General features: G+C 53.1%; 1 protein-coding gene across 2 annotated transcripts in view; it reads left to right on the top strand.

Annotated features, from left to right (window-relative positions):
- Window positions 1–19,943, top strand: part of RAB3D (RAB3D, member RAS oncogene family) — a 184,340-nt gene that overhangs the window by 9,420 nt on the left and 154,977 nt on the right. The window contains exon 1 of one of the 2 annotated variants that reach the window (XM_085600528.1): window positions 16,789–17,104. The exons of the other annotated variant lie outside the window; for it this stretch is intronic. The gene's annotated coding sequence lies outside the window, so the exon portion shown is untranslated. Of the gene's footprint in view, window positions 1–16,788; window positions 17,105–19,943 lie in introns of those variants that run through there. 2 annotated transcript variants of the gene reach the window in all.

Raw genomic sequence — 19,943 nt, 5'->3', positions numbered from 1 at the left:
GGTAGGAAGGAACTGTCAATCGGGAGATCTTCGGGGGGCCGCGATTCACTCGGCCGGCTCAGCTGGTCTTAGAGTTGGGGGGAGCCGCGAGTCTCTCAGCGGGCTCCGATGGTCTTAGAGTCAGGAGGAGCCGCGAGTCTCTCAGCAGGCCCCGATGGTCTTAGGGTCAGGGGGAGCCGCGAGTCTCTCAGCAGGCCCCGGGGTTCGTAGTGTTCTCAGGAGCCGCGACGACGTCAGCAGGGCTCAGATGGTTTCCAAGGATCAGGTAGCGTCCTTCTTTGCAGTTTCGTCGAGCCGCGACCAGGTCCGCAGGGCTCTCTTAGTTCCAGGTCTTCTCTACCCCAGTCCCCTCAGCACCCCCTGTTATACGCCTCATAATCTTTGAAGTCCGGCGTCCACACAGAGAGGGGTCTTGGCTTCTGGGGGCGGTGTTGGGATTTCTTGCCGCTCGGCTGTTTGAACCTTTCAGGTTGGCCTGGGAGGGACTCCAGACACCCAGCATGCGGGGAGCCAGCTCCCTGGGGGTCCGGAGGGCGATCGAAACCCTCTGTTGAGAGGAGGACAGAGGTGTGACAGAGACTACTCCTCCCTGTCTTGCTTGGGGGGGGGTTCCCTCTCCCTTGGCCGGGCATGGCGCGTTCAAAGTCTAGGTTTCGCAGGGGCCCCGGGCCGGCCATCGGGACATCGGGACATGGTGGCCAGGGGTCTTCGGTGGCTACGGGGTGGGAAGGACGGGCGGCTATAACCAGGGACCAGGGGTGGTGTATGGGTTGGGTCTGGGGGCTAGTGGTCAAGGAGGCCCACGCCACGAGGCCGTCAGCGTTGGCGTGGTCAGTACCTGGGCGATGCTCTACGGTGAAGTCCATCCCCTGGAGGGAGATCGACCATCGCAGCAGTTTGGGGTTTTCTCCTCTCATTTGCATCAGCCACCGTAAGGGTCAGTGATCTGTTTGGACTCGGAAGTGGGTTCCGAACAAGTAAGGCCGTAGTTTCTTTAGTGCCCAGACTACTGCGAAGGCCTCTCTCTCAATGGTGCTCCACCGTCGTTCCCGGGGTAGTAGCCTTTGGCTGATGAAGGCTACAGGCTGGTCTAGGCCCTTCTCGTTGAATTGTGAGAGGACGGCCCGATCCCGTGCTCTGAAGCGTCCGTCTGGACTACAAACTCCTTGGAGTAATCGGGGGCTTGGAGCACGGGGGCCGTACACATCGCGGTTTTTAGTGCGTCGAACACCTCTTGGCAAGGGGAGGTCCATTGTACTCTCTTCGGCTGTTTCTTGGAGGTTAGCTCTGTGAGGGGGCCTACTATGCTGCCATAGTTTTTAATGAATCTTCGGTAGTAGCCGGTGAGGCCTAAGAAGGCCCGGACTTCGGTCTGTGTCGTCGGGGGCTCCCAGGCCAAGATGGCGTCGATCTTGGGCTGGAGGGGGGCGACCTGCCCGCTCCCGACCTGGTGTCCCAGGTAAACCACGGAACCTTGTCCAATTTGACATTTGCTGGCTTTGACGGTTAGGCCCGCTTGGCGCAGGGCCATCAGCACCTGTCGGAGGTGCTGTAGGTGTTCGGCCCATTGGGAGCTGAACACCGCAATGCCATCTAGGTACGCGGCGCTGAACTCTTCCAGCCCGGCCAGGACCCTGTTGACCAGCCGCTGGAAGGTGGCCGGGGCATTTTTCATTCCAATGGGCATGACTTGAAAGCGATAGTGCCCATCTGGGGTGGAGAAGGCGGACCGCTCCTTGGCTCCCTCGGTGAGCGCAATTTGCCAGTATCCGCAGGTCAAGTCGAAGGTGCTGAGGTAGTGAGCAGCCCCCAGGCGGTCAATGAGCTCGTCTGCGTGGGGGCTAGGGTGAGCGTCAGCTCGGGTGACCGCATTGAGCCCCTGGTAGTCCACACAGAACCTTAGTTCGGGGGCGACCCCCGGGGCAGCTGCTTTCGGAACCAGTACCACGGGGCTAGCCCATGGACTGTCGGAGGGTTCGACCACCCCTAGGGCTAGCATCTTGGCTACCTCGGCCTGGATGCAGGTCCGGACCCTGTCAGGGACGCGGTAGGCTCTGTGCCGTACTGGCGGGCTGTCTCCGGTATCCACGTCGTGGACACACCAGTCGGTGACCCTGGGGGTGAGGGAGAAGAGGTCTGCGAATTGTCCCAGTAGCTGGCAGCAATCGTTGTATTGTTGGGGGGTGAGGGAGGAGGAAAGTCTCACTCCTTCTATGGAGCCATCCTTTTCTTTCGCGCACAGGAGGTCCGGGAGGGGCTCGGTATCCTCCTCGGCCCCATCGTCGGTGGCCAGGAGCAAACTCAACTCCGTCCTCACGAAGTGAGGTTTGAGGCGGTTCACGTGGAGGACCCGGAGGGGGTTCCGAGGGGACTGGATGTCAACTAAATAAGTGACTTGACTCTTTCGCTCTACGACCTTGAAGGGTCCAGTCCATTTGTCTTGGAGAGCGCATGGTTTCACCGGGGCCATCACCCAGACCTGTTGGCCCGGCTGGAACTCGACCAGAGTGGCATTCTGGTCATACCAGCGCTTCATCTCCTCCTGGCTAGTCTCGAGGTTTGCTTCGGCGAGCTCTCGGAATTTTCGAGTCTGGTTGCGGAGCGCCAGGATGTATCGGAATACATCTTGGGGGAGCCGTCGGGGGGCGGTTTCCCAGCCCTCCTTGACCAGGCTCAGGGGTCCCCGGACGGGGTGCCCGTAGAGCAATTCGAATGGGCTGAACCCCAGGGATTTTTGGGGAACTTCCCGGTATGCGAACAGGAGGCAGGGGAGGAGAACGTCCCACCTGCGACGGAGGGGCTCTTCGAGGCCCATGATCATCCCCTTCAGGGTCCGGTTAAACCGTTCCACTAGACCATTGCCTTGGGGATGGTACGGGGTGGTGAATTTGCACGATACCCCGCATTGCTGCCATAAGGACTTCATCTACTTCGAGATAAAGTTAGTGCAGCGATCACTCACGACCTCGCAAGGGAACCCCACGCGGGAGAATATCCCCATCAAGGCCCGTCCCACCACTGGGGCCGTCACGGTTCGGAGGGGAATGGCCTCGGGGTAGCGGGTGGCATGGTCCACCAGTACGAGGATGAACCGGTGGCCTTGGGTGGTCCTTGGGTCCAGAGGTCCCACGATGTCTATCCCCACCCGCTCGAAGGGGGTACTAACGACGGGGAAGGGTTGTAGTGGCGCTTTGCGCTTTCCGCCACTTTTTCCGCTGGCCTGGCACGTGGGACATGACTTACAGTGGGCTTCGACATTAGTTTGCATCTTGGACCAATAGAAGTGGGTGACTAAGCGATGATAGGTTTTGTCTTGGCCCAAGTGTCCCGCCAGGGGTACATCGTGGGCTAGGCCCAGGAGGAAGTCTCGGAAGCGCAGGGGTACCACCAGTACCCGGGCCGATCCTAGCTCGGCAGACTTCTGCTCACTGTACAGGAGGTCGTTTTCCCAATACACCCAAAGGGTTCCGGACTTGTCGCCCACCGCCTGGGCTTCGGCCTGCTGCTGACGGAGTCCGATGAGGGAAGGGCAGGCAGCTTTTTCTCTGCAGAACTCTTCCTGGAAGGGGCCCCCCTTGGAGTGCCATTGCGCCAACTCGGGCAGGTCACCTAGCTCCGTCATTTGCTCGCAGTTCTGATATAATGGCCCGTTGTCGGGGAGGGGCTCCCCTTCCCAGGGGAGGTCATCGGGCTCGGGTAGCCTATCCCGTCCCTCGGGGATGGCGGCTGGGTTCAGGGTTTGGGCCTCGCCTCCCTCGAGGGGAGGCGATCGGGCTGACATGGAGCGCATGGTGGCGCACACCCATTCGGGTAGGCCCATCATTCCTAGGTGGGCCCTTCGTTCCACCTGTCCCCACAGGGAGCTCTCGAGGTCGTTGCCCAGGAGGCAGTCTACGGGCTGGGAGGTTCGGACGGCCACTCTCAATTTACCGATTACTCCCCCCCCATTCGAAGGGTACCAGGGCCATCCGGCAGAGGCTCTCGGAATTGTCCGAGGATATAACTGGACAGAAGATGTCGGGAAGTATCTGGTCTTCGGCTACCAGGTGGCAGTGGACCGCGGTGACACTCGCCCCGGTGTCACGGAGGGCCTCGACGCGGTGCCCGTTGACCGTCACCTGCTGTCGGTATTTCTTGGTGTTGGCGGGTAAGGCAGTTCCGGGAACCATTTCTCGGTCTCCTAGGGAGACCAGGTCCATGGCTACAGGCTCCCACTCCTCGGTGTCGTCTATCTCCTCCCCTAGGGCCACGGTGGCCATCTGTCGGGCTGGGGGAGCGGTCGCTGCGGCCCGTTGGTACCTGGGACATTGGGGGTCACTGGCGTAGTAACCAGTCTGTTGGCATCGGTAACATGTGATCTTGTCTCGGGGTCCCTGCCTCCCCGGGGGCCCCGTGCTGGCTGGAGGTGGTGCTGGAAAGTGCGGGGGTTGGTTTTTGGGGGGACTATGCTGGGGGCCTGCCTGGAATTCCCTCTGTCTTCCCTGGTTTCCCCCACCCCTCTGGCGGGGAGGTCCCTGACTGTGGCGGCCATAGTCTCCCACGGGGCCCCGGGGGGCCCGGGTGTTCACCCAGCGGTCAGCTTCAACAGCCAGTTTCCGCGGATCTGTGAGCTTGCTGTCGAGGAGGTGCTGGCGTAACTCTACAAAGCAATTCGCGGACAAGTGTTCCCATGCGATCAGGTCGAACAGCTCCTCAAAGGTGGAGACCTTGCTGCCCTTGATCCACCCGTCTAATGCTCGGCTGTAAAAGTTCACGTACTCCACCCACGTAGTACCGGGTATCTTTTTGCAGTCTCGGAATCTTTGCGGGTACATCTCGGGGGTGAGTCTATATCTCGCTAACAGGGCCTCCTTCATGTGGCTGTAAGAATTTAGCACAGTGGAGGGCAGGTCCAGCAGGGTGTCTTTCCCCTCGCTCAGGAACCGGCCCCACAAGCCAGCCCCCCAATACTTCTGTGGGACTCGGTGGGAGGTCATGGCGACCTTGTAGGCCTTGAACCATTGCTGGATGTCGTCGTTCTTGTAATATTCTTTCACCACATCCTTGGGAATGTGGACCTTTGGTTCCACCGGGGGAGAGGTCCCTTGATTCCCCGGGGGTCTGGATTCCTCATTCTTGGCCTTGAACTTGATCTCTTTTAGGCTGCGCTCATGTTCCAGTTGCAGTTTTTTTTCTTCGTGCTCTCGCTGGCGTATCTTCTCTTCAAGTTCCCCTTGTAGGCGTAATTGTTCTACAGCTAACTTTTTCTCTGCTAATTTTAGCTCTCCCTCTATCTTTAGCTTGGCCAGTTCTAGTTCGTGGCTGCGGCTCCTTTCCCGGTTTGCTAGTTCTTCTGGGGATAGGCCACCCTCTGGGACGTTGCTCCTTACCGGGGTGCTTCGAAGCTCGTTCGGCGGCTCCATCCGTCGACCGCCTCCTTCAGTTTGGGGAAGGGAATCTCCGGACTCTACTCTGGCCTTCAATGCTTTCTGGAAATCTTCTTTGGTGCTTAATCCGGTGGTAGCGATTCCAAGGTCTTTGCAAAACTGTTTTAATTCTCGGTGCGTATACTCTTCCAACCGGTCCTCTCGGAACGTAGAACTCGCATTGGTTCCTGTAGTACTCATGGTGGTTCCTTCTTCCATCTTTGTTCGGTAGTGCGTCAGCCGTTTACTGTACGATCTCTAGGTGTCGGCTCGGATCCCATCGCTGCCACCAAATGTTGGAAGGGGCGATCTCAGGGGGGTTACAGAACACGTTCCTGACCACCCCGTGACCCACCTCTCCCAGACTCAGGCCGAGCACCGGCGGGGAGGCCCTTCCAGGAAGGGGTCTCGTACTTTAGGATCACACTCGCTGAGCTGGCACTACTTGACAAAGGGACACCACACAGTAGGGTTCAATAAACGGAGATCTTTAGCTAAGATTCTTTGGATCTTTATGATCCGCAAGGTAGTCTTTGGTCAATACAACAAGCTCGGTAATTTCTTGACAAAGGGGATTGGGGTAGCGGGACAGTTCTTGGTTCAGAGTCAATGCCGAGTATCCTTCGCACAGCTCTCAATCCTCGAGTCGGGGGACACGGTACAGGCTTGGGTCCAGCCGGACCAGGGTATTCTCGAGCTGCGACCACGTCCGCAGGGCTCCGGTAGGAAGGAACTATCAATCGGGAGATCTTCGGGGAGTCGCGATTCACTCGGCCGGCTCAGCTGGTCTTAGAGTTGGGGGGAGCCGCGAGTCTCTCAGCGGGCTCCGATGGTCTTAGAGTCAGGAGGAGCCGCGAGTCTCTCAGCAGGCCCCGATGGTCTTAGGGTCAGGGGGAGCCGCGAGTCTCTCAGCAGGCCCCGGTGTTCGTAGTGTTCTCGGGAGCTGCGACGACGTCAGCAGGGCTCAGATGGTTTCCAAGGATCAGGTAGCCTCCTTCTTTGCAGTTTCGTCGAGCCGCGACCAGGTCCGCAGGGCTCTCTTAGTTGCAGGTCTTCTCTACCCCAGTCCCCTCAGCACCCCCTGTTATACTCCTCATTCTCTTTGAAGTCCGGCGTCCACACAGAGAGGGGTCTTGGCTTCTGGGGGCTGTGTTGGTATTTCCTGCCGCTCGGCTCTTTGATCCTTTCAGGTTGGCCTGGGAGGGACTCCAGACACCCAGCATGCGGGGAGCCAGCTCCCTGGGGGTCCGGAGGGCGATTGAAACCCTCTGTTGAGAGGAGGACAGAGAAGTGACAGAGACTACTCCTCCCTGTCTTGCTTGGGGGGGTTCCCTCTCCCTTGGCCGGGCATGGCGCATTCAGGGTCTAGGTTTCGCTGGGTCCCCGGCCGGCCATCGGGACATCGGGACATGGTGGCCAGGGGTCTTCGGTGGCTACGGGGTGGGAAGGACGGGCGGCTATAACCAGGGACCAGGGGTGGTGTATGGGTTGCTTCTGGGGGCTAGTGGTCAAGGAGGCCCACGCCACGAGGCCGGGCCCCACAGCCACCAATTCCACCTTACTGAGTGAGCGGCATGGTCTCATTCCAACCCCTGTTCGGTGCAGCAATGACAGCATGGCCCTTGGCCCGGTGCCTCTTGTCAGAATCTTACCTCGACTTCAAGGGAGGGGCCGGTGATAGGGTGCCACTCCATGCCGGGAGGTCATGGTCTCAAATCAACGTGTCCACTGACCTTGGGGTCAAGGCAGGACCGGCCCCCGCTTCGGAGTCTGATTTCCCAGTGTCCTCTTCATCTGTATCAGTTATACTGTCATGTTCTGTGCTTGGGTCTCAGGCATCAGAGTCCCAGCTTAATCCATCCATCGTTCAACCTGTATTCCTCTCACAATGTGAAATTGTGAAGAAGAGGGTCTCCCCATCTCCAATTACTTTTGGTTTGGCCACATACAGAAGTGCATATTTCAGCCCCATCTGCCACAGATACCTCTTAACCTAAACATATGTACTTCATAGGCGTTGTACTTTCATTGTGCAATTTAGAAAGATGATAGCAGGATTTCCATTCATCTGCCAGGGGCTCTGCGCTCTTGTACTCTGGAGTATCAAATCCCTGTCTCGATAATTAAAGAGTTGAGCCACCACCAGTCTGGGGGAACTAGCAGTGTTGTGGGCGTCACGAGACACAGTGCGCCCTTTCAATGGGGAAGAAATGGAGGTCCTATCCCGCTTGTACCGTGTCCAGAAGCCATGTGTCTAGGAAAAGTTCCATGCTGGGGTCCTCTCCCAGTTCAGGAAGACCAATGATCCTGCCGTTTTTGCAGCTGGAGCGCAGGACGTTAGGACCCGGACTTATTCTTGTAAAGCCGCCATGTGGGTCTGGAGCTCCTTGACTGTTGGGCATGGCACTATGAGGATGGATTCGTTAGTATCCGCTCTGTTCACCAGCGTTCTGTGATCTGCCTGCCAAAGGCCAACATCCAGTGCCACTACATTGAACCTAGCCTCGAGTGTGACCTTAGAATCATGGATTGCTCAAATGTGTCTGTATTTTCTTCCAGCAAGAAGCCCACTTGTAGCAGGTGGTCTGTGGGACCAGCGGGCCAACCCATAATATCGGACAATCCTCTGTGCACCTCAGGCATTATTGTTTTAGGCTTTATGATAGTGTCAGTCACATGTTGTAAGAAGCCCCACAAGAAAGATCATGTGTGGTCCATCGCCCAAGGGTCAAGCACCGCCATGAATGGGCCAAGCAGTCCTGGCCCCCTATTGTTCTTCATCATAGCCGACAAACCCCTGAACTGTGAGTTCAGTGGTGATGCTGGGCTGTAGGAAAACGTCTTTGTGCAGCGATTGTGGGCGGTCTTAGCTCTGCACCTCTCCAAGTCCCCGAGGAGGAGGGGATCCGCAATTAGATCCAGGTCGCCCTCAGGTTGTGTGGCATGGAATCACTGGGTTTGTCAACCCGTTCTCTAAAGGAGGGATTGTCCATTGTTCTGAGGGTTGGGGGCCAGATTTTCATAGAGGATTTGCACCTCCCAGCATGCTGCCGATCAATGGTCTCTGGTAGTTTCTACGTCCATGCAGGAGATATGCTCTCGTACCCCAGCTCCCTCCTTTAAACCCAGTGTCTTGGCCAAATTGTCCTGCTAAGAATTGATCAGGACTCAAGAGCGTTTAATGTCTGATGTTAAAATGGGCCTGGTTGCCCACCAAAGGTTCCCAGGGAGCTCACTCCCCACCCAATGGGGCTGATTGGGAGGTCCACACCGCCAAAAGGGAACCACGGCAGGAGCCCAAAAACAGAAGTACCTCCTAACTTGGGCGGTCCGAGCAGTTTCAGTGGCCATGCATGTTCATGCACCTCTGGTTCTTGGGTCTGTCACAGGTGGATCGAGGGTCATCTCGTCTCTCCTGCCGGGCCACGTAATCACAGAAGAGTCAGTGGGACCTAGTCCAGGCTCTCCACTGCAGTAAGCTTCACTGCCGCCAGATCCACCACACCCTTAAGCAGGTAGGACCGGCTCTATCTCGCTGCAACCTGGCAGTGCCAACAACGATGACAGCACTACAGCGACAGCTCCTGGCTTCACCCACACTGAGGAGTCAGTCTAGGCCTGTCCATTCGAAAGGCTAATTGCAGTATTCTGAGGGTTGTGCGGAGCTCAGAGTTTATGCGTCTGACATTGTCACCACTTTGAATACGTCCCTCTTGAACCTCTATTTAAGGTTATATAAAATAAAAATAAAACTAAGTGCAAAGGGAGCAGCTCTAAGCAAGGATGCAGGGGTTAACTTCCTCGGCAGAGGCGCTGGAAAAGACCACAAGTTAGAAGCGTGTGTAGCTGGGTTTGGAATGGTTTCTAGGCCGAGGAGTGCTGGAGTGATCTCCATTAGGTTAGGGTGTGTAACAGTGACTGGATCAGGGGTGTAACACAGGCCCCCGCATCCCCCGCAGTGCAGGGGGCACCCAAGCACCAGGGGCCCCCTCAGCACTGCACTTCGGCCAGGGAACTCCTGATAGAGTCCTGAGGGTGCCCCTCCACGTACCTTGAAGGGGGGCCCCCCTCAATTATCGTTACGCCACTGGACTGGATAGATGGGAGAGAGATCTAGCAGGCACAAGTCAGAGTATTTTTAAAGCTAGAGGTGGACTGAGATCTGAACTAGCTTCAGGAGAGTTGGCTCAAGAGTGAGATGTCTGGGCAGGGCCTGGCTGGCACATCTCAGGATGTCTATGGGAAACTCAGGATGCTCTCCTCATCTCGTCTTCTAGAGAGATGCCCTCTGGTCTGGAGGCCCAGACCTCTGTCACTACAGCTTGCCTAAACTACATTTTGTAAGACATAGCCTGGCCAGAGACCCTAGAAGAATGTCCTAAACTCGGACTCTGGCTAGATGAGGTGCAACTAACGGACTTCTTTATGGGAAGATCAGGAGAGTATCCTTTGATAAACCGAGTACTCATCCTAATGGTAGATGGGACTTTGGGATCGGTACTGCATGCAGAGACAGATGTTGGTTACCTGGGACCTTTCCAGTCCGAGACCTCTACTAGAAAGAAGGCTTCTCTTGCTGAGCTTAGTATGGATGTAAGCACTACAAGGGAGCACCAAGTTTCCCATGTTTGTAGTGCCCAGGAGTCATGAATGTCAGTCACCACAGTGGAGCTATATGCAGACATCTCCTAGCTCCCCCATGAATAGACATCTATGTCTACTGAGTACACCTGAATTTGCCCAGTTTTGGGCTAAAATGGGGATTTGGAATATTTTCATTCTTTCCCCTCTTCTGATTCTTGCAGAAGGCTAAGATTTTGTCCTTTCTTGGGAATGTTTTGTTGCAGGTCAGTCTACAAGAGGCTCAAAACGGGCTGTCCCATTTTACTCATCACTATTCCAATAGAATGTTTATCGTTAGGGAATATTTGACACTCTTACTCAGTATTATAGAGACGATGATTCTAAGGTACTGATGAGACGTTTCTGAGGTATTGAGACGACGCCTAATCCATCACCATAATTAATGTGTAAAACACAAGCTGTGGGCATGGGACAGGAGGTCTGGTCAACAGCCCACAGTATGAGGTTTGAGTGCCCTAGTGGAACTATACATAAGCCACATCAAGCTTACTCAAATCTGTAAACCTTACCCCTGCTAACAAATAGTAAAGTGCCTTGGCTTCTTCTTTAAACATGGTTGAATTGGTATACTCGTAATTGATATATTTAATTTGCCTATAAGTCCCTAGTGTATGATACAAAGAATACCCAGGGCTTGAAGCTAAATGCGACCAGTCAATTACAGCACCTATTGTGCCATCCACAACAGTGGCAGTGCAGAGATGGCGTCAGGACTACCCTGTGTAGCTTGAATAGAGGAGTGTAAAATCTGCAATTCAACTTGTCAAAATAAACGCTTTTGACAGGTCGAAACCTCCCTTTTAGATATAAATAAATAACTGCTGTGTAGGCCTTGTAGCCCACAAGGCCGGGCGCATGGTTTTTAAAATTGAGACTAGCCAGGTAGAAAATAATTAAATAACTTTTTTTAACAGTAATACAAATCGAATTCAATTTTCTTTGGTATTTTAATTGTTGCATTTTGTCTTTATTACTGTTTTGGTACTGCATGAATACTCTACACATTGCTTTACGTTAAGCCTGTCTACTCTGTATCAAAACTGCCAAAGGGTTGCACTCAGGTTAATTTAGTGACTTTAGGGGTTCACCCTGGCAAGGTTTGTGACTATTCCTTGAATCACCGACCCCAACTAATAATCCAATTTTTACACTAGAGAGAACAGACTGGAAGGCTGATCAATAAGTATCAACACTGGAAAACCTAAGGCCTGGGTGGACCTGTCATCAACCACGCCACACTGTGAAAAACAAAGAAATGCTGGGTAAAATCCCAGTCAGCCACCCTCCATACGAGCAAAATTCAAGGAGAACTGACAGAGGTCGCGTCAACACCCCAAAGTGCTGGAGACCCCAAAAGGAACTAGGCAGGAGCCCAATGTGTCTCAGTACTGTGGGAGCACAAAGACATCAGGAAGGAGTCTCTATGAACCCTTCTTAGTACTAGGGGAAGCATAAGTGAACTGTGTGACCGGGGTTCTACAAAGGATCATGAAAATAGATGAGGCTCCAGCCTTTGCCATCCGGCTTCACAGCAGAGACTCTGCATGCAGTATAAAACCCATCACAGCTTAGGTGAGAACCATGTGAGAGAAGTGTAGAAAAACTCTTTTTTCACATGATTTTAGTCTTTTTTCTCTGTTAGATACTGCTGGTATTTTGACTTTGCCAATTAAGAAACCACTAACTGGTTTCTCAGTGCCTGTGTTGTTTTTACAGTATACAAGGTCATTGTATTTAGTTTCTCAACTGCAGACACACATCCTGACTGTTGTTGGAAGGAGCAAGCTGCAGAAGGCCTGACTGCCTTGGCATGACCTCACAGAGGTTTATAGTCTTAAGTTGGGGAGGCCCTCCTTGCTAGGCATGTGAGATAGCAAAGGAACGCGTGTCCCGCTCCTATAGTAACGCGTCAAAGAACACAGAGTGGAATGTAGCTCTGGCTATTCTTTCATGGAAGCCTAAGGTCAGGCATCACCACACGAGTTTGTGTCAGACCAGCCATGGTTGTCCATGGGATGAAATTGACGTAATTGAATTTTAAAAAAAATATTGTCAGTGTGACCTTTTGGAAGCTTTGATCTGACCACTCACTCAGAATTTTCGCCATAAGTTAGAGATTGTAGCAAAGCTGCAGAGTAAGAGCACCCCCCCACACATCTGCGAGGTACTATATTGAATGTATGATGTTACATCGCGTTCTTTACACCGCAATACGTCTACAACGCAGTCATTACAACGCAAGTCGTTACAACGACTTGCGCTGGAGGGTGCTGGACTTAGGAATAGTATGATTTACTATTCCAGCTCCAGCCTATATATCATAGGGAAGGTGTTGGAATAGTAAATCATACTATTCCTTAGTGTATAGCGCCATCCAGCGCGTCGTTGTAATGACTTGCGTTGTAATAGCCACGTTGTAAACGTATTGCGGTGTAAAGACCGCGTTGTAACGGATGTCTCCCACTATATCTAATGGTGTTTCAGATTGAAATGTATGACTTTACACATGCATACTTCACTTGTCACCTGCAAGACTGGGATACAGACCCCTTCAGCAGAAGGACCATTGATGGATCTTCTGTGTGGCCTCTTAACCACAGAGCCCAGCCCAGTGAGGCTCACTAAAGAAAGAACACAGCTGAACGTCTAAACCTGAAGGGAAGACAGACAAACATGTGGTATGATACATGGAAGTGCGTGACAGAGTGCAGAACTGTGGGTGAGAATGTTACCCCGCAAGACAAAGAACTGTGTATTTGCAAAAGGATCGGGTGAACTGGTCTCCTGGTAACTCCCAGGGACATAACTGAACACCCAAAGACTTCTTGTAAAGCACTCCAGTTGTGACTGGTCTGGTAATGGACATAGTGAAGGCTGATTCCTTGTTTAAACTTGGAAATGACTGACGGTCCAATTTACACTCATTGCGGAACAAGAGCTCTCCGGTGAAAGATGAGGATGGCGTTGGCACCAAGGACTAACTATGAGATTAAGCACAAAGGGGACTGTCTCCTGGCAAAGCCAGATTTGGGAGGACCAGAGAGACTATGTCTGCTCTGGAAACACAAGCCGGAGACACCCGCAGGGGAAATCTGTGAAGGTTTGGAGACTGTAAATTTTGCTTGCCTGGCAATTCACTCTCATCTAGCCCTCAGCAGTGACTGAAAGCAAGAAGGAGCCTAGAGCTGGAAGTCTTGCTCCATGACTGGAGTGGGAAGAAGCCTCTTGTGGCCACTTGAGAGTACTGTGCAGGAACTTTCATTGACTGCCTATGCAGAATTGAGAAGCAATGTGGAATTGTTTTTACAAAATTGCGGGCCTGATTCACAAACTGCACTTTGTAGTATGCTTTGTGCTACAAAACATACTACAAACTGTAAGATTTGCCTGCACTTATATTTACTCATTTCTCAGCCCTGACTGGAGTGCTGCAGTAAACAAATGATTGACGTAATGCTGAATGAATCAAACATTTACCCGCAGTCAGGAGATCTTGGTTAAATCCATCATTCTTTTGCTCACTAAGCCACCCCAATTTGGACCCAGCCATAAGCAAGTCAGTCTTGACCCTGCTCCTCGTGGGAACAGTCCAGCCCGAACTGCCTATCTGGGTTCTCCCTGGACCGGAAACAAGCATCCTGGGACACGTTTCTGTGTAACACCCCTCATCAGCCAGGCCAGCTTGAATCCAGTGGCACAGCGAGCAAGTGCCTATGTCTGGGCATACCCATCCCACTTACAGTGAAAAGTGCTGCACCAGCAAATGATGGACGGAATGCTAAATGAGTCTCTCCACATGTAAGTATAGATTTTAGTAGTAAATATGGGAGGGACGCTGGGGAGTGGGTGGGAAATGGGGAAGATTTACTATTAAAGGGGATGGGATTAGGGAGGAGTAAAAGGGGTTTAGGGAGGGATTATGGGGGCATTACCAACCCACACAAAAGCCATTAGCTTTACTCTTTGGTGGAGAAATGTAACTTACACTTTTGTAGTAAGTTGCACTCGGAGTTTAGTAAATTAGCACTCGGAGTTTGTGAATACTGAGAGTAGTAAACTTACTACAAAGTGTAAATTTACTCAAAAGTGTAACACCTTAGTGAGTCAGGCCGTATAACTTTGCAGTGATTGATACAATTATTGTCGTTATGACCTTATATTAATCATAAAATACGTTCGATTTCACTAAATTTGTCTGGGAGCTTTACTGAGTGGTTTCTTAATCCAAGTGTGCTGGTACTACTAACCCGTAGAAAACATTCTATGGCGTATCCAAAGGTGAAGAGGTGTGGCGCCGCTGCCAGGGCGACTGACTCCGGAATCTGGGGATCACGGTTCGATCCCCGGCGCCAGTGGCAGATTAGCCCAGCACCATGTGACTCTGGGCAATAGCTTGCTTAATCTTCCCGATGGCCCCCAGCGCCTAGAGACCCTTACGGGTGATTGTTCGCGCTTTACAAATGTGGATTTATTATTATTATTATTATCCTCCCATCTCGGTTTTGCTCTTGTATGAGGTAGACAAGGCTTTCTTAGACAAACAGGGTTTTGCTGACTAGGAGCAAGTTTTGCACATTGGTGGGGGGATGTGTCCCACCCAGCAACCCAGCTTTCTGATACATGTATCTGAGGCATATAAGGCCTACTGTAGCAAGGGAGCCATTGTATGAGTAGACTCTCTCACCTGTGCCATTGCTCACATTGGTACTGATGCAGGCCTCCTGCTAAAGGCATGTTATACTGGCTTGCTGTTAAAGCAACATCCTCTGAAAGCATTCCTAAGGTGAGCTCTGAGACATTCCTCTAAGGTGAGCCCTGAGACAACAGAGGCAGAGATTCAAGTATTTGGGAAAACTGAGATCCATCTATTTGTATTGCATAGACAGTGTCTTTGAACTGCATAGAAAGGCATGCATAGTAGGAAAACATGACCTAATAGAGGCGCCATGATACAGAATCAAGCCCTACTCAGTCAACAAATCTGAGGGCAAAGGGGCAGGTTGCCAGGCGACAGAAAGCATCATGGGGGTGGATTATTGTTTATGGTGCACCCCACAAACTGAATTGTTTCATGGATTACTTCGAAATACGTTTTTGATAACACCCAATTAATGGTTATCATGTTATTGTTCTCTGAAGAAATAAAACGGTTACACATCCACAAACTCCTGGACTGTCTTATTGGCTGGTATTCCATTTCTGGCGCACACTGACAGTGGGATTTCTAAATCTGCAGCAGAAATGGGCAGGATGGTAAAGCGCTCCCCTGTTCTGGTCTTCAGAATAGATATAATGGGGAGTAAAGAGTCTAACGGCGCAGGCCTTCTTGGCTTAGACTGATTCAGCTTTAGTATTATTCCATGTGCTGTCCACATGGTGATACTTTCACAGCACTTTGAGGGTTGTCAAAGCAGGGTGTATCTATGGCAAAGGGATTGGCAGAGTCAGGGAACAATGTTCAACAGCAAGGTGCAGGGGGAAGTCTGATATGGCCTCATGTAAGTCAAAACTTGACCGATTGACTATTTTATATTCTGGATTATGGAACAAAAGCAAATCATGCCACGTGCGGAATGAGGGTGAGTGAGGCTGGTTGCAGGGGTTGGGGAGTGGAAGGTAGATTATGGTTTGTGGCTCTTAGCGGAGGTATCGCACCTTCTAGGCAGTGGTCGGTATGTGAAGTTGTGGGATGGTTGCATATGTATAACAGAGACAAGATGGATATATTTAATGCAGTTGAGGGGGGGGAACAAATGAGACATTTGTGTATTGCTGGTGGGAGTGATCAAGCGGGTGAAGAGTGAGCACTTCCAGTCATGGGGGGGCATGAATGAGCCATGGTGTCCTATGAGAGCCCCATCAGATGCCTTAGAGGCGAGCGGGTGGGCCCCCTGCTGCTACTGACGCTCTGACTCTTACCTGGGAGAGGTTAGATATACCTTGAAATACTGAAGCTAGCGCGGGGAAGAGAGACATCCCCCAGGGGTGCGAGGTGAATGTTCACCAGATTGTGAGAGACAGAAAGGCGGATACAGCTCCTTTATTTAAAGGTTGAAGTCGGGGATACCACACCTTTCCGCAGAAAGTCGGACGACAAGAGACAGCCACTTCACTAGAACTGATCTCCGACCTAGGCACAGGGGGGAGTGGATGTCTCACAAGCACGCTGTGCCCTCTCCCTCCAGAAGTGGAGGGGTGAAAGTCACGCGGGGGGGGGGGGGGGGGGGGGGTAGACACTGCACGATGCCATGGCACAGGCTCGAGGAGAACTGACAATCCAAGCAGGGCCAGCGAGAGCAGGGTCAGAACATGCTCTGGCTGGGCCTGGGGTAGAGAGAAGGCACAAATGCCCCATAACAGGACTTTCTCAGAGGTGGACTGGACCAGGGGCAGAGCGCAATGGTGAAGCAGTTGTGTCAATGCAAGAGAGGACATTGCCCCCCCAATCCCTTGTCGGTAATAAGAATCGGCTACTATTTGTGGTGTTTGTGGACACTCACACTTCTGTGCCCCGGTGCCACTGCTCCTGCTGTACTAGTGAGCACCATGCAGAGGGAAGCCAGCGCCAGCCATGGGTGGAGAGAGGAAGGGGTAGCCCGGGGTGGAAAAGCAGAGGACGTCCCCAGGGGTAGAGAAGAGGGGCAGGAGTCAGCCCGGCGGCAGGTTTGAGCAGTAGGAGGAGGAGGCAGGCCAGCCCCAGAGAGGTAGGCAGGCAGGGCCGGGCCTGCCGAGGAGGGCTGGGCCTGCGGGAACGAGGGCTGGGCCGCGCCGGCTGCCAGCACAGGAGGGCCGCAGTGGGTGGATGCTGCCCAGGGTTGATTGTTGAGGTCTGCTGTGAAAACGACACCCCTCCCCTCTCGCGCTCCTTCCCTCCCTCCTTCTCTCCTGCACTGGGCTTTCTCAGCTAGGAATTAGAGATCGGTAAATAAGCGAGATCCGGGTGTGGGGCGAGAGTCGAGACCTGCGTGCTGAGGGAGAGGCTGAGTCCAGGGAGAGACAGCAGAGAGAGAGGCGGACGTGCCCCCAGCTGCGGCCCGAGACAAGACCCCTGCAAGGTAACATGTCACCGTCCTTCGCGTGGGGGCTGCTACCCACGGCCTCCCCCGCCCTAGCTATCCGTTTGGTTACAAGGTGGAATTTGCTTCATTTCCTGGTATTTGTAGTTTTCTTTAAAACTGTCCTGATCCACAGACGCGGGGTGTATTTTGTGGGTTTGGGTGTTATAGAGACTGGGGCTCAGTTTCGTAAGCTGTTTTGACCGGCTAAGAAGTGCGTTTTTCGTCATTCTGCAGAACAGCTGGCGCTAGTGAGATGCTACAGAGGTGTCGGTGTTTAAATGTAGATGGGGTGGGGTCGGGGGCGGGGTCGGGGGCATCTGTCTTTTATACACAATATCTTAATGAGTTGTCAGCGGGTGCATTTGCGCGTTCAATCTGATTTAACATTTACGAACATATAACAATGTTAACAACACTAGCAGTTAAGTTAGCTCATTGGGTTGAGCGCTTCCGCCGGAGATCACAGTTTAAACTTCAAGTCACAACTTCCAGGACTGGTGTGATAGCTTGAGGGGTTAGTGCGCCCGTAGCGAAGTCTGTGTGTAATTTGGAAGTCATCTGTTCGTTTTATCTGGCGTGCACGCCCATGTGCTTTAAGGTGCGTGCAGCAGACACCTGGGTGATCTGCACATCACGAATCCCGGAAAGCTGGACTCTGCCTGTCATGCCGACTATTTAAAACCAGCACTGCATTTGGTTTCTGCGCGCGCTGTTATAAAATGTTCAATATATTGTTCGCTCTGTTGGATGTTGGGTTTCAGGTTGTGCCCGGGGCTGGGTTTTCTTGTGTGCCTGCCTGGGTGTGGGGAGCAGAGAGGCGGTGCACGTCCAGGAATGCCAGCCGCGGGTAAGGCATACGTGTATTTTCACCGCCTGGTCATAGTTGCTGGCGCACCAGGAACAGCGGCCTGAGCTGTGCCAGAGCCCACCCTAGCTGTCACTTTACAGGGACGGGTACTCACAGGCCGCCCTCTAGGGGAGCGGGTCTTCGCCCACAGACCCTCACCCGGCTGTCATTTGATGAGGTGGGGGCTTTATTCACAGCCCCAGCGTCTCTCTGTGGGGCACGCGCTGCTCCATTAATCCCCCCGCCCTCCACGTTTAATAGGATTGTCCTATGGGTGTAATAGTTTTACAGAGGTGGCCCTCTGCGGCGGGGCGCCCCTACCCAGATTGTACGGGAGATCCCTTCCGCAGCTGCCTCCAGTAAGGGCGGAGAATGTCTAAATGTTTGGGGCTATTTCCAGACACCCCCTTCCCAGGTGCCGCGTGGATCCTGTACCCCTCACAGCGGCCCTCGCTGGCGACGGCCACTGCTGATCATGACCCGTTTAATAGGGGCTGCCCCCAGAAACACCGGCTGGCCTCTACAGGGATGGAGATAGGCCCAGAGCCCCCGGACTGTCCTTTCACGAGGGTGGGTGGCGGGAAGATCTCCTTCACACGGATGTTGCCCCTGGAGGCATCGCTACAGTGAGCCAGCCCCCACAGGGATGGGGCAGCTGGGGTCCCGTATCTCCCCAGATTACACCGAGTGGCGGTGAGCTGTCCACACGCTCTCCTCGGCTGTTGACTGTGGACAGCCACCAGCAGACTCCCCTCCCCCACAGGCAGCTGCCCACTCCCCCCGCATCTCCCCTGCTTGCCCTCCTCGGGGACTGTTCTCCACTGCACTCCTAGGATACGTTCTGAGGGGTGCGGCTTCTCCTCCCTGAGATTCACAGGTCTGTTAGGGGTGAGGTTGATTCCCACAAACCTCCCCTCCTCCAAGGCCGCCCTAAGCTATTGCCTCAGAGCTGGCCTTTTCTCACCTGTCCGCTTCCTCCTGTTTTCCAGTAACAGGTTCTCAACTTTTTATGGGTCCAGGAATGGCAATTTAACATATCCGATTAATTCTGAGTGCCTCTGTAAAAACCCATTTAAACTCTCCCAGACAGCCAGCAAGAGAGGTTAAAAATGATATGGTTTATTAAGTAATGTAACCTATATGATGAAAATTCAGGGTATGTGTAAAAAAACATGTAAGCTCTCCTGAAATGCCAGCGAGAGAGGCCAACAATGATAAAGCGCTGATAACCGATCTGATTAGTACCTGGAGGGAGGAAGGGATTTTTTTTGTACTGGTGAGGCCGAGTTCTGAGCAGCGGTGAACCCTTGTTTATTGGTCGCCACATGCTATGTCGAGTAGCCCCCGTGCTAGCAGTGGTTGGAACTGGAGTGAGCTGTGGATTGGCTGGGTGCCGGACAGTTGCTGGACTCAGGGTTGGTTGGACCCAGTTCTGAGCCCTGACATGATTGTTTGCTGAGCCTGGCGGGACAATATGCTGCACCATGGTTGGACCACAGAATGAGACGTGGCCCAACCCACTGCTGCGCTGTGACTGGATCCGTTGCTGAATGGTGGCTATCGCATGGTCAGCGGGTGGTGGACCTGAGCTGAGGCTTGGCTGGAGTTGCTGTTGATCTGTGGCAGTAGCGGCTGCTGACTCTGACTGGAGCATTACTTAATGGCTTCTACCCAGCTTTGGGGGGAGGGCTACACACTGAGATCAGACACCAGCATTGGCAAAAAGCATCATTTAGACTTTGTATGTCTTGTTGTGAGCTCTTTATAGAGCACTGTCGGAACCCCTTTCAAAGGGCCTCGGGACAAGCCGAAGTTACCGGGCCCAACCGTGGGCTTTGAGGTCTTTTACTCTTGATGTCCCGGGGTCCGCCCACTGTGGGTCCTGAGTAACTGGGCCAAATGCTGCCCAGTTTAGCACTTGACTGTTAGTGGTAGCGCGAGTCAAGCGTTCCAAGGCTCTTCTGATGGAGGTAGGTGTAACACTTACAC

This window comes from Triturus cristatus, chromosome 4_2 (assembly GCF_964204655.1).
Source record: "Triturus cristatus chromosome 4_2, aTriCri1.1, whole genome shotgun sequence".
NCBI lineage: Eukaryota > Metazoa > Chordata > Amphibia > Caudata > Salamandridae > Triturus > Triturus cristatus.
Note: the sequence above shows the minus strand (reverse complement) of the source record. Positions and strands in the feature narration are given on the sequence as shown.